The 13,783-nt window shown below is 45.0% G+C and overlaps 1 long non-coding RNA gene across 1 annotated transcript; it reads left to right on the forward strand.

Annotated features, from left to right (window-relative positions):
• Position 1: 1 nt before the first annotated feature.
• On the forward strand, positions 2-616 carry LOC118147279 (uncharacterized). Its single transcript, XR_004733516.3, has 2 exons — positions 2-31; positions 388-616. It is a non-coding gene; the product is annotated as an uncharacterized LOC118147279 (long non-coding RNA).
• Positions 617-13,783: the final 13,167 nt, after the last annotated feature.

Here is a 13,783-nt window from a genome sequence, read left to right on the forward strand (position 1 = left end):
CGACCCGCGTGGCGGTGCGACAGGGATGCGGGTACGCCGCTTGCGCCCCTGCAGCCGCAGACCCGCCCGGAGCGGGAGGGGGTGGCGCTCGGCCTCTGCAGCGGGTAGGCGGGGCTCTCGCGGTGGCCCCGCCCCTGACTGGGGGCGCCTGAAGCAACCCCGCCTTGCCTGCTAGGAGCGGGACACCCGCGGCCAGTACAAAAAACCCGCTCTGCGCCTCCAGGCCAATCCCGCGTCTTCCTTCTAGAAGTCCTTGATCTGGAAAGCCCTTGTCCTAAAAGGGTCCCTGCCCGCCCCTTCCGGGATGGCCATCCTCTGGGCGCGGATTTGGGTTATGGGGACCCCTGCCGCTCCCCTGACCCCGGGCCGCGACCTCCCCTCCTCTAGTCCGCCCCTGCCCTGGAAAATGCCTGAGTGAAACCGGAGCGACTACCGCCCAGCCACGTGACCGTCCCGCATCTGCGACCTAGAAGCGGGTGAGCTGCCGCCGCCTCCAACCTCCCGGCGCAGTGGACCTGCATGCGGCCAGGCCGCCGCTCGGGAGGCCAGAGAGCGGGGCTCACCCTCCTCGAACTCTACGGCAGAGAGCCGAGTGATGAATAAACGAGTAACCACATCAATATTTAAGTGTTCACTCGGAGCCTTGGGGCCAGTGTGTCACGGGTTGGGGGCTGAATTATAAGGCCTTGATGAGGGGCTAAATAACTACTTTCACCCATTATTAAGTGCCTACTATGTGCCAGGGCTCCGGTATCACCTGCATATTTGGTTTATTATTGATAATAACAACGTTTAGTAATTATTGTTGAATTTCAGCCAACTCTGGTCTGTGTGCTTTTATATGCATTACCTCATTTTATCCTCAGAGCAACTCCGTGGGGTGAGTATGGTTTTTATCCCTATTTTCCAGAAGATAAAATTTCAGCTTAGATGGGGAAGGGATGTGAATCCCCTAGAATCCCCTAGATGCCCCCAAAGCCTATACCAAAAAACTAAAGCAGAAAACAAACCTGTTCTTTTAAAATAATAATTTTAAAATAATACACACAGCTTTTTAAAAAATCAAATAGGAGAGAAGAGCTTGCAATGAAAAGCAAGAACTCCCTCTCCATCCTTCAATCCAGGGATACTGCTTAAAGCCACTGATGTTTTCAGGTCTAATGGTTACCTCCACATCACTACATAACATGCTTACATAGCTATGTCTGGATTTATCAGGACTGGCCACTGTCTATTGCTTAACACCCACTTCCATCCCTCAGTCTTTTGTAGTTACGCTATTATTTTTAGTTCCTCTATACCAGGGGTCCCCAACCCTTGGGCCACAGACTCGTAGCTCTCCATGGCTTGTTGGGAACTGGGCAGCACAGTAGGAGGTGAGTGGTGGGGCTAGCTGGTGAAACTTCATCTGTATTTACAGCCACGTCCTATTGTCCTATCACGTTACTGCCTGAGCCCCACCTCCTATGGCATTAGATTCTCCTAGGGAGTGCAACCCCTATTGTGAACTGCCCAAGCAAGGGATCTAGGCTGCCGGTTCCTTATGAGAATCTAATGCCTGATGATCTGTCACTGTCTCCCATCCCCAGATGAGACCATCTGGTTGCAGGAAATCAAGCTCAGAGCTCCCACTGATTCTACATTATGGTGAGCTGTATTACTTCATTATATATTACAATGTAAAAAGAGAAATAAAGTGCACAGTAAATGTAAAGCACTTTAATCATCCTGAAACCATCCCTGCCACCCCCAGTCCATGGAAACTGGTCCCTGGTGCCAAAAAGGTTAGGAAGCACTGCTCTATAGGATACCTAACAGGCGAAACAAATATTTCTTAGGGAGACTCCACGGCACCCCTTGACTGTCCACCTTCCAAGCCATGCCCTCTACCAGGAATATGAACCTAGGAAACCAGTAGAGCAGGCAGAGGAGACCCATGAGAGCACATCCAGCATAGGCCCAGTCCTCACAGCCTCCCACCTTAACTCTTCCATCAGAAGACTGCTGTGGGGAAGTCCTAGATACCAGCCCCATGGTCCAGCATCCCTGACAATAGCACCTAGCTTTGGAAACAGCCAGATCCACCTACAGATCTTGGCTGTCTGCCTCTTAGTAGCTATGAAACCTGAAGTTTAAGCCAACTTTATAACCTCTCTCAGCCTTATTTTTTCATCTGGATAATGGGAATGATGATTCTTACCTTAGGCTAGGCACAGTGGCTCACACCTGTAATCCCAGCACTTTGGGAGGCCACGGCTGGTGGATCACTTGAAGCCAGGAGTTCAAGACCAGCCTGAGCAACATGATGAAACCCCATCTCTACTAAAAAGACCAAAAAAAATACCTGGATGTGGTGGCGGGCTCCTGTAGTCCCAGCTACTCCAGAGGCTGAGGCACAAGGATCGCTTGAATCTGGGAGGCGGAGGTTGCAATGAGCCAAGATTGAGCCCTACATTTCAGCCTGGGCAACTGAGCAAGACTCTGTCTCAAAAAAATAAAAAATGAGGCTGGGTGCAGTGGCTCATGCCTGTAATTCCAACACGTTGGGAGGCCGAGGCGGGTGGATCACTTGAGGTCAGGAATTTGAGACCAGCCTGACCAACATGGTGAAACCCTGTCTCTGCTAAAAATATGAAAATTAGCTGGGCATGGTGGGGCACACCTGTAATCATAGCTACTCAGGAGGCTGAGGCATGAGAATCATTTGAACCCCAGAGGCAGAGGTTGCATGAGCCAAGATCATACCACTGCACTCCAGTCTGTGCAACAGTGAATGTCTCAAAAAAAGAAAAAATGAAAATAAATCATGATCCAACCATACAGAAATAAACACTTTTTTTAAATTTAAATTTTTATTTTTTTAAATGGGGTTTCACCATATTAGGCTGGTCTCGAACTCCTGACCTCAGGTGATACGCCCACCTTAGCCTTCCAAAGTGTTGGGATTACAGGCGTGAGCCACCATACCCAGCAAACACTGTTAATAATTTGTTGTCTTTCTTTCTAGTCTTTATACTATATGTGTTGTTTTTATGGTTTTGAGACATCTAGAGTATAACTATTAAATCTGTGTGCTTTGGAGACCTGGTTCTACCATTTAGTTTTTTGTTTTGTTTTGATTTTGTTTTTTGAGACAAAATCTTGCTCTGTCTCCAGGCGCCAGACTGGAGTGCAGTGGCGCAATCTCAGCTCACTGCAATCTCCGCCACCTGGGTTCAAGCAATTCTCCTGCCTCAGCCTCCTGAGTAGCTGGGACTACAGGCACGCGCCACCATGCCCAGGTAATTTTTGTATTTTTTAGTAGAGAGGTTTCACCATGTTGGCCAGGATGGTCTCGATCTCTTAACCTCGTGATCTGCCCACCTCAGCCTCCCAAAGTGCTGGGATTACAGGTGTGAGCCACCGCGCCTGGCTCTACCATTTACTTTATATTATAATTACCACTCTTGGCTATGAGTCTGTATAGTAAAGAAAAATTACATACACACACACACACACACACACACACACACAATCACATTTACCCTTGAAGATAACCATTTAAAGCAAGTGCTATTGCTCCCCTCATTTTCACTGATGAGGAAATGGAAGCAGAAAGAGCTTAGGTGATTTTCCCCAAGTCTCCAACTGGAAAATTGCAGAGACTGAGTGACTACTGCCTGTGTCACTCTACTTTCACACCAGCTTTTTGGTCGTCCAAGCACTAGATCCATTTAAAGTTTAAAAAGTAGGAAGTGTTCTCATACCCATTTTACAGATGAAGATTGAGGTAACCAAGGTTACAAGAGTCAGGATGAACCCCCACTTTAATAGTGAATTCCAGCCGGGCGCGGTGGCTCACGCCTATAATCCAAGTACTTCGGGAGGCCGAGGCAGGTGGATCACAAGGTCAAGAGATCGAGACCATCCTGGTCAACAGGGTGAAACCCCGTCTCTACTAAAAATACAAACATTAGCTGGGAATGGTGGCACGCATCTGTAGTCCCAGCTACTCGGGAGGCTGAGGCAAGAGAATTGCTTGAACCCAGGAGGCGGAAGTTGCGGTGAGCGGAGATCCTGCCATTGCACTCCAGCCTGCGTAACAAGAGCGAAACTCTGTCTCAAAAAAAATAGGCGCGGTGGCTCACACCTATTCCCAGCACTTTGGGAGGCCAAGGCGGGTGGATCACAAGGTCAGGAATTTCAGACCAGCCTGGCCAATATGGTGAAACCCCATCTCAAAAAATAATAATAAAAAATAAAAAGAGTGAATTCCTCAAGGGCTTTGCAAGTGAGGATATCATCACTAAACTTCAACTAACATAAGTGGGTCACTCCTTTAGCAGTTGTCTTTCATCTGTTTGCCTGCTCTCCAACATGACTGCTCCTACCTCCTCCCACCCTCCCTCCTCCGCCAAGGAGGAGCAAAGCACCAGGAAAGGGGGAAAGGGTGGGGAGAACTCAGATGGCTCCTCTGCCTCACCTGTCCTCTGGCTCTCTTTCCTCCTGCCTTGGCCCTTGTAGATTGGCAAGCTCAAGCTTCCTGCTGGCTGTGGACTGTGGCTTGCTATAGGAGGGCAGCGAAGCCAGCCAAGTCTACCACCCCAGGTTGCCTGGCCCTAGAAGGAAAAGGTGGGTCTGCTAGCTATCTGTTGCTGAAAAAGAGCGGAAACTGAGGTCTTGGCCATCTAAAGGTGTGTTTCCTCCTCTAGAAGATGAGAGACCCTCCCCCAACTCCCTGCAGCAGCCCGAATAAGAGTTAGACAAGAAGACCCCGGAACCATCAGTTTCCTCTGCCTCCCCAGGGCTAGGTGTCTTCACTGCCTTCCTGGGCCTCTCTAGTCCATTGGAGGCAGTTCTTGCTTGAAAAGCACCCACCTATGTGTAACTTCCACTCATTGCTCCCTCTTCAATATCCCTAAGCCCATTTGCTTTCCCATGTAGACACTTCACCATATATTTGTCCTGCTCTTTCAGCTACATTTCCCTCTGTTCTTCACCTCACCTTCCCGCAGCTATTTTCTAGGGCCCTCTTTGTAGCAGAGCCACATGCCCAGGTCCAAGTCCTGGTGCCCCCGCTTACTAGCTGTATAAGTATGGGCAAATTTCGTATTTGCTATATTGGCCAGACCGGTCTCGCACTCCTGATTTCAGGTGATCTGCACATTTGGCCTCCCAAAGTTCTGGGATTACAGGTATCAGTGAGCCATTGCACCTGGCCTAGACTTCTTCTGTTCAATTCATTTCTAAGTATCTTATTTTTTGATGTTATTATAAATGGAATTGTTTTAATTTTATTTTCAATTGTTCATTGCTAGTATGTAGAAATATAATAGATTTGAGTATGTTGATCTTGTACCCAAATAACCTTGCTGAACTCATTTATTCACACTAACAGATTTCAGTGAACTCCTTAGGATTTTCTATTTACAAGATCATGCCGTCTACAAATAGAGATAGTTTTACTTTCCCTTTCCAATCTAGATGGCTTTACTTCTTCTTCTTGCCTAATTGCCCTAGCTAGAACCTCAAGCGCATGTTGAAATAGAAGTGAAGAGAGAGGACATTCTTGTCGTATTCCAATCTTAGGGAGTATACCATGATTTTGAATGGGATGTCTATGGTTTATAAAGATGTCAATTGGCTGGGCATGGTGGCTTACACCTATAATCCTAGCACTTTGGGATGCCAAGGTGGGTGGCTCACCTGAGGTCAGGAGTTCGAGATCAGCCTGGCCAACATGGAGAAACCTCATCTCTACCCATCCAACATGGAGAAATATCATTGCTTGAACCTGGGAGGTGGAGGTTGCAGTGAGCCGAGATAGCGCCATTGCACTCCAGCCTGGAAAACAAGAGCGAAACTCCATCTCAAAAAAAAAAGTGTCAATTTTTTCTTACAACAATTTGTCTCACAATTCCAAATAGAATTATAGCTCACATGGATGGATACATAAGTGAGAGTATAAGATCTTTGAGTGGAGATTTGCTCTTTTGTTGTAATGAAAACATTTAAAAGGCAACAACAATTAAAACAGAACCATATAAATCTCAGTGAAAGAGAATATGGAGTTGAGACCCTGTCTACAAATATATGTATAAACTTAAACCCAATGGCTAAGGTATAGGGCTTTGCAACAAGTATTGGGAAACTTGGATAGCTGTTGGGGGAGAACAGGTTAGAGTCACCTGAAATCATTCACCAAAATGGTTTCTAGAAGAATTTAAAGAAAAATGAAAGAACAAACAAAAATCCAAACAACTTAAAAACTTGAAAAAATCCAAATGAATATTATTAGACCTGTAAGTTTGGAAGAACTCAAGCTTATAATAATGGAAGAAATTCAAGGATTTGATTATCTAATTTTATTTACTTATTTATTTAGACAGAGTCTGAGCTCTATCACCCAGGCTGGAGTGCAGGGGCATGGTAATGGCTCACTGAAACTAGGGCCTCCCAGGATCAAGCAATCCTCCTGCCTCAGACCTACTCCAACCACCCCACCTCCAACTTAAAAATAATTTTTAAAAAGAGACACAGTCTTGCTATGTTGTCCAGGCTGGTCTCAAACTCCTGAGCTCAAGCAATCTTCCTGCATTGGCCTCCCAAAGTGCTAGGGTTACCCGCATGAGCCACTGCACTCAGCTCACCTAATGTCTTATGTCAAAAGTCGGGGCAGTCACAGTTTTTTATTTCAAAACTTACTACAAATAAAGACAGTGTGGTACTGGCATAAAGATAGACATATAGACCAGTGGAATAAATAGAGTCCAGGTGCAGTGGCTCTCACCTGTAATCCCAGAGCTTTGGGAGGCCAAGGCAGGTGGATCACAAGGTCAGGAGATCAAGACCATCCTGGCCAACATGGTGAAACCCCATCTCTACTAAAAATAAACAAAGTTAGCTTGGTGTGGTGGCGCTCACCTGTAATCCCAGCTGCTTGGGAGGCTAAGGCAGGAGAATCGTTTGAACCTGGGAGATGGAGGTTGCAGTGAGCTGAGATTGTGCCACTGCACTGCAGCCTGCCAACAGAGTAAGACTGCATCTCAAAAAAAAAAAAAAAAGAAGAAAAAAAGTCCAGAAATAAATGCTTACATTTATAACCAACTGATTTTCAACAAAGGTACCTAGACCATTTAATGGGTAAATTATTGTTTTTTCAACAAATGGCCTGGGACAGCTGAATATTCACATGCAAAAGAATTAAGCTAGACCCCTTTCTTACACCTGCACACAAAAATTAACTCAAAATACATTATAGACCTAAATGTAAGACTCCTAAAAGAAAATGTAGGAATAAATCTTCATGACCTTGCATGAGGCAAAACCTTCTTAGGTACACCAAAGTACAAGCAACTGAAAAATAAAATAAAATAAAGGTTGGGCGTGGTGGTTCAGGCCTGTAATCCCAGCACTTTGGGAGGCTGAGGTGGGTGGATCACCTGAGGTCAGGTGTTCAAGGCTGGCCAAGTGGTGAAACCCTATCTCTACTAAAAATACAAAAATTAGCCGGGTGTGGTGGCATGCACCTCTATTCCCAGCTACGCGGGAGGCTGAGGTAGGAGAATTGCTTGAACCTGGGAGGCAGCGGTTGCAGTGAGTCAAGATCATGGCACTGCACTCCAGCCTGGGCAACAGAGCAAGATTCCATCTCAAAATAAATAAATAAAATAAAACAAAATAAACTGGATTCTATCTAAATTTAAAACTTTTAGGCTTCAAACAGCCGGGCGCGGTGGCTCACGCCTGTAATCCCAGCACTTTGGGAGGCCGAGGCGGGTGGATCACGAGGTCAAGAGATCGAGACCATCCTGGTCAACATGGTGAAACCCCGTCTCTACTAAAAATACAAAAAAAAAAAATTAGCTGGGCGTGGTGGCGCATGCCTGTAATCCCAGCTACTCAGGAGGCTGAGGCAGGAGAATTACCTGAACCCATGAGGCGGAGGTTGCAGTGAGCCAAGATCGTGCCACTACACTCCAGCCTGATTGACAGACCGAGACTCTGTTTCAAAAATAAATAAATAGGAGATGGGTGGGCAATAAAAAAATAAAAATTAAAAATAATAATTTTTTTTTTTGTAGAGATGAAGTGTTTTTATGCCTAGGCTGGTCTCAAATTCCTGGCCTCAAGCAATCCTCTTGCCTTGGCCTCCCAAAGCATTGGGACCACAGGTGTGAGCCACTGTGCTCAGCCTGTCTTTTTGTTGTTGAATTATAAGAGTTCTTTATGGTTAGAAAGAAAAAAAAGAGTTTTTTATATATTTTGGATACTAGCTCCTTATGAGATATATGATTTATAAATACTTTCATCCTGTGGAGTGTCTTTTCACTTTTTTAAAAAAATATATACAGTGTGATGCCAGGGATGATTTTTCACTTTTTTTTTTTTTAATGGTATTCTTTGAAGCCTAAAAGTTTCTTTTCTTTTTTTTTTTTTTTTTTTGAGACAGAGTTTCACTCTTGTTACCCGGGCTGGAGTGCAATGGCGCTATCTCGGCTCACTGCAACCTCCACCTCCTGGGTTCAGGCAATTCTCCTGCCTCAGCCTTCCGAGTAGCTGGGATTACAGGCACGTGCCACCGTGCCCCGCTAACTTTTTGTATTTTTAGTAGAGACGGGGTTTCACCATGTTGAACAGGATGGTCTCGATCTCTTGACCTCGTGATCCACCCGCCTCAGCCTCCCAAAGTGCTGGGATTACAGGCTTGAGCTCTTTTTTTTTTTAAGTATTATTATTATTATTATTATTTATAGAGACAGGGTTTCTCCTTGTTAATCAGGCTGGTCTCAAACTCCCGACCTCAGGTGATCTACTCACCTCAGCCTCCCAAAGTGCTGGGATTACAAGCATAAGCCATCATGCCCGGCCGTGAGGACTTTTCTCTACAAAAACAACAGAAGAACAATAAAAAGACAACCCAGTTTAAAAATGGGCACATGATTTGAATACATAATTCTCAAAGAAGATATATAGTGGCCAACATGCACATGAAAAGACACCAAAACCACTAGTCATTAGGGAAATGTAAATCAAAATCACAATGAGGTATCACTTCACACCAACCAGAATGGATGTAATAAAAAGACAGATGACAAGTGCTTTCCGGCTGTGGAGACACTGGAAACATACACTGCTGGTAGGAATGTAAAACAGTGCAGCCACTTTGGCAAACAGTTTGACAGATCCTCAATTGTTAGCATGGAGTAACCATATGACCCGGCAATTTCACACTCCTAGGTATACATCCAAGAGAAATGAAAACATGTGTCCACACAAAAAGTTGAGCATCAATATTCATCCCCAGGTTCCTACCCCGAACCTTCAATCTCCACCTGCATTTTTTTGCATCTCAGAGGAAGAGTTGTTCCAGAGTGCTTAATTTTCCACTACTTTGAAGCAGTCCAGGGTTCTATCCTCTCCTTCATTTCTGTACCTTTCATCCACTGTCTCCTCCTCTCATCATATAAATATGCTCACGTCCTTCCCAACAAAGCCAGAAACCCACAACATACTTTCAACATCAGCCGGTACCACGTCCTTCTTTCTGAGACGTTTCCTAAATATGATTAACTTCCCCTGACTTTATCTGCTCACTGCCCCATTCATACCCCACTCCACAGCAGCCTGGCTGTCTGTCCTAGTCATTTTTGCATTCACAATTGCAAACTCTCAGGCCCTCTTCAGTCCTTATCTTAACCTCCCTTCTGCATGTGGTAGTTAACCACTGCCTTCCTCCAAACTCTCTCAAACCTATTCTCTGCCTCTGGGACTCCACTCTTTCATGCCTTTGCTCCTGCCTCTCCTTTAAACCTTCTGATCTCCTTCAGGGGGCTTCTCTTCCTTTCCCAAATTTTTTCCCCCAAAGTAGGGGGTTGCCCAGGCTGGAGTGCAGTGGTGCAATCATGGCTCACGACAGTCTCAACATCCAGGGCCCAAGTGATCCTCAGCCTTAGCCTTCTGAGTAGCTGGGACCACAGGCACCTGCCACCACACCTGGCTAATTTTCCTTTCTTTTGTAGAAACAGGATTTTACCATGTTGCCCAGGCTGGTCTTGAACTCCTTGGCTCACGCGATCTGCCCACCTTGGTCTCCCAAAGTGCCAGGATTATAGGCATGAGCCACCGTGCCTGGCCTCTGTTGGTTTATTTCTCAGCCCTCTTCTCTTTTTACTCTTTAGACTTCTCCTAAAGATTCCCTTTTACACATGTGGTTTTATTCATTCTGTAAATGTTCTCACCTCCCATATATCTACTTCCAGCCCAGTTCTCTTTCCTGAACCTCAGATGAACACTTACAAATGCCATGAAACATCCCATACATACTTTTTTCTAATTTTTTTATTTTTAAGTTGACATATAAAATTGCATGTATTCATTGTATACCCACACATACTTTCTTTTTTTTTTTTTTTAAATAGAGACAGGGTTTCACCATGTTGGCCAGGCTGGTCTTGAACTTCTGACCTTGTGATCCACCCGCCTCGGCCTCCCAAACTGCTGGGATTACAGGTGTGCGCCACCAAACCCAGCCCATACTTCCAAATTCAACAAATTTTATTAGTTTGCTAGGGCTGCCATAACAAAAGAATATAGACTGGGTGACTGAAACATCACAGTTTTGGAGGCCAGAAGTTCAAGATAAAGGTGTTGGCAGGTTTAGTTTCTTCTGAGGCCTCTCTCCTTGGCTTGCAGATGGCCACCTTCTTATATGATCTCATATGGTTGTTTCTCAGTCTATGTATTGATTATATCCTATCTCCTGTTATCTTTTTAAATTTTATTTATTTATTTTTAGAGGCAGGGTTTTGCTCTGTTGCCCAGGCTACAGTGCAGTAACACAATCATAGCTCACTGCAGCCTTGAACTTCTGGGCTCAAGTGATCTTCCCTCCTCAGCCTCTCCAGTAGCTGGTTCTACAGGTATGCATCACCACACTTAATTTTTTACTTTTGTAGAAACTGAAGTCTCACTATGCTTACTGGGCTGGTCTCGAACCCCTGGCAGCAAGCAATCTTCCAGTCTTGGCCTCCCAAAGTGCTGGGATTCTACAGGTATGCATCACCACACTTAATTTTTTACTTTTGTAGAAACTGAAGTCTCACTATGCTTACTGGGCTGGTCTCGAACCCCTGGCAGCAAGCAATCTTCCAGTCTTGGCCTCCCAAAGTGCTGGGAGTACTTCTCAGTCACCACTCTCAGCCCTAACCTCCTTTTCTTACAAGGCCACCAGTCATATTGAATTAGCCCACATTAATTGACCTTATTTTACCCTAATCATCTCTTTAAAGACTCTATGTTCAGGCCGGGCACGGTGGCTCATGCCTGTAATCCTAGCACTTTGGGAGGCTGAGGTGGGTGGATCACTTGAGGTCAGGAGTTTGAGACCAGCCTGGCCAACAGGTGAAACCCTATCTGTACTAAAAATACAAAAATTCACCAGGTGTGATGGTGCCTGCCTATAATCTCAGCTACTTGGGAGGCTGAGGCAGGAGAATCACTTGAACCTGGGAGGCAGAGGTTGCAGTGAGCCAAGATTACACCATTGCCCTCCAGCCTGGGCAACAGAGCAAGACTCCATGTCAAAAAAAACAAAAAGACTATATTCATGTTCATTACTTGAGCCCAAGAGTTCGAGGCTGCAGTGAGTCATGATTGCGCCACCGTTTTCCATCCTGGAAGACAGAGTAAGACTGTCTCAAAAAAAGAAAGAAGGAGGCGCTATCTCTAAGTACAGTCACATTCTGGGGCACTGGGGCTAGGATTTCAATATATGAATTTTGAAGGCACACGATTCAGCCCATAATAAAATTAAAAGTTGAACTCATCATCTTCCCCATCCCCACCTGGTCCCTCTCCTTTATTCACTCTCTTGGTGAGTCTCTGAAGGCCCTAACCAGAAACTTAGTGTTTTCTTTTTCAAGGGAAAGAAGCACTCCCACCTAGACACTGCAGAGGGCGCTGTTGCCTCTTTCCTGATTCCCAGATGCCATTTTTGTAGGAAAGCCACCAAAGACCACCAGGATTATGTCAAAAGGATTCTGGAGACAAGTCAAAATGCTTCTGCTGGACAAAGGCACAACAAATTGAGCACCAATGAGAATAACAAGCCAAAGATTTGAAATACAGAAGTGTTGCCGGGCGCGGTGGCTCACGCCTGTAATCCCAGCACTTTGGGAGGCCGAGGCAGGTGGATCACGAGGTCAAGAGATAGAGACCATCCTGGTCAACATGGTGAAACCCCGTCTCTACTAAAAATACAAAAAATTAGCTGGGCGTGGTGGCGCGTGCCTGTAATCCCAGCTACTCAGGAGGCTGAGGCAGGAGAATTGCCTGAACCCAGGAGGCGGAGGTTGCGGTGAGCTGAGGTCGCGCCATTGCACTCCGGCCTGGGTAACAAGAGAGAAACTCCATCTCACAAAAAAAGAAAGAAATATAGAAGTGTTCCAGAAAATGAATGAAGAAGGAATTATTGAGTTGGAATAGCACCATTTCATAGCCCATAAGGAATTAATGGATCTAAGCAGTGATTGTCAATGGCTGTTGACACCACAAACATAAAAGAGATAACTAGGAACTGTGTGCCTCCTGATGGAAGAATACATCACTGTCTATGAGGTAGTCTTGCGCCACCCCTCAATTTAACCAGAATCTGATCAAACATCTATATGCAACTACATATAAATTTACAGGAAATATATGGGACAGAGAAAAGCATTAAACCAATAACAGGGATGCAATCAGCAAAATTCAGACAATGGGAAACTTTATCTGACAACCCAGTTTTTCTCAACAGACAGCAAACAATCCAGTTTTTTCAACAAATTTCCAAAAAAAATCCAGTATTTTTCAACAAATTGAAAAAAAAAAGCTAGAAGAACCTTAAAACTTGAAAAACACATTTTAAAAAATAGGTAAATACACCAGTAGCAATGAGCACATCTAGCAACCAGATCATGGTTTCTAAATACTGTCCTCCAATACAAAGAACCAGACTTCTTCGAGAAATATCTGATTCTAGGACTAGGGCAGATAAAACACAAGGTTAGCCGGGGTCATTTTGTAATGCCAAAAAGTAAGGAAGTTGTTGGGGAATAAAAGGGGGTGAGGAAGGTGCAGTAGGTCAACAGACTACAGGAGCCAACCAGAAACAAGCTCCCAATGGTCAGAGCTGGAGTAATTTGAGCCACAAAATAAATTATAATAGTATTGGATTATAACCCATGAAATAAAATAAATATTCATGTATCTATAGTGATATCAATAAACGACTGAATAAATAAATGAGAGAAAAGAGAAAAATCTGCCTTACAGAATTCTAATATATGTAGATATATTACATAAAAGGTGGAGTTTAATTTCCCTCTTTGAGTGTGGGCTGGACTCAGAGACTCACCTTCAAAGAATAGAGTATGAAAAATCGCAATTTTACAATAGCAAAACCTGGCAGGCATCACCTTAATCAAGTGATCCAGATTAACATCACCAGTGATAAGTCCCATGGACAGCATGTACCCCTGATATGCAGCCATGAGAAAGGCATATTAGGTGTGGTGGCTCACGCCTGTAATCCCAGCACTTGGGAGGCCTAGGAGGGCAGATCACTTGAGGTCGACACCAGCTTGGCCAACATGGCAAAACCCCATCTCTACTAAAAATACAAAAAAAATTAGCTGGGCATAGTAGCACATGCCTGTAATCCCAGCTACTCAGAATGCTGAGGCAGGAGAATTGCTTGAACCCAGGAGGTGGAGGTTGCAGTGAACCAAGATCACTCCGCTGTTCCAGCCTGGGCGACAGAAGG

This window comes from Callithrix jacchus, chromosome 14, assembly GCF_049354715.1.
Source record: "Callithrix jacchus isolate 240 chromosome 14, calJac240_pri, whole genome shotgun sequence".
Lineage (NCBI taxonomy): Eukaryota > Metazoa > Chordata > Mammalia > Primates > Cebidae > Callithrix > Callithrix jacchus.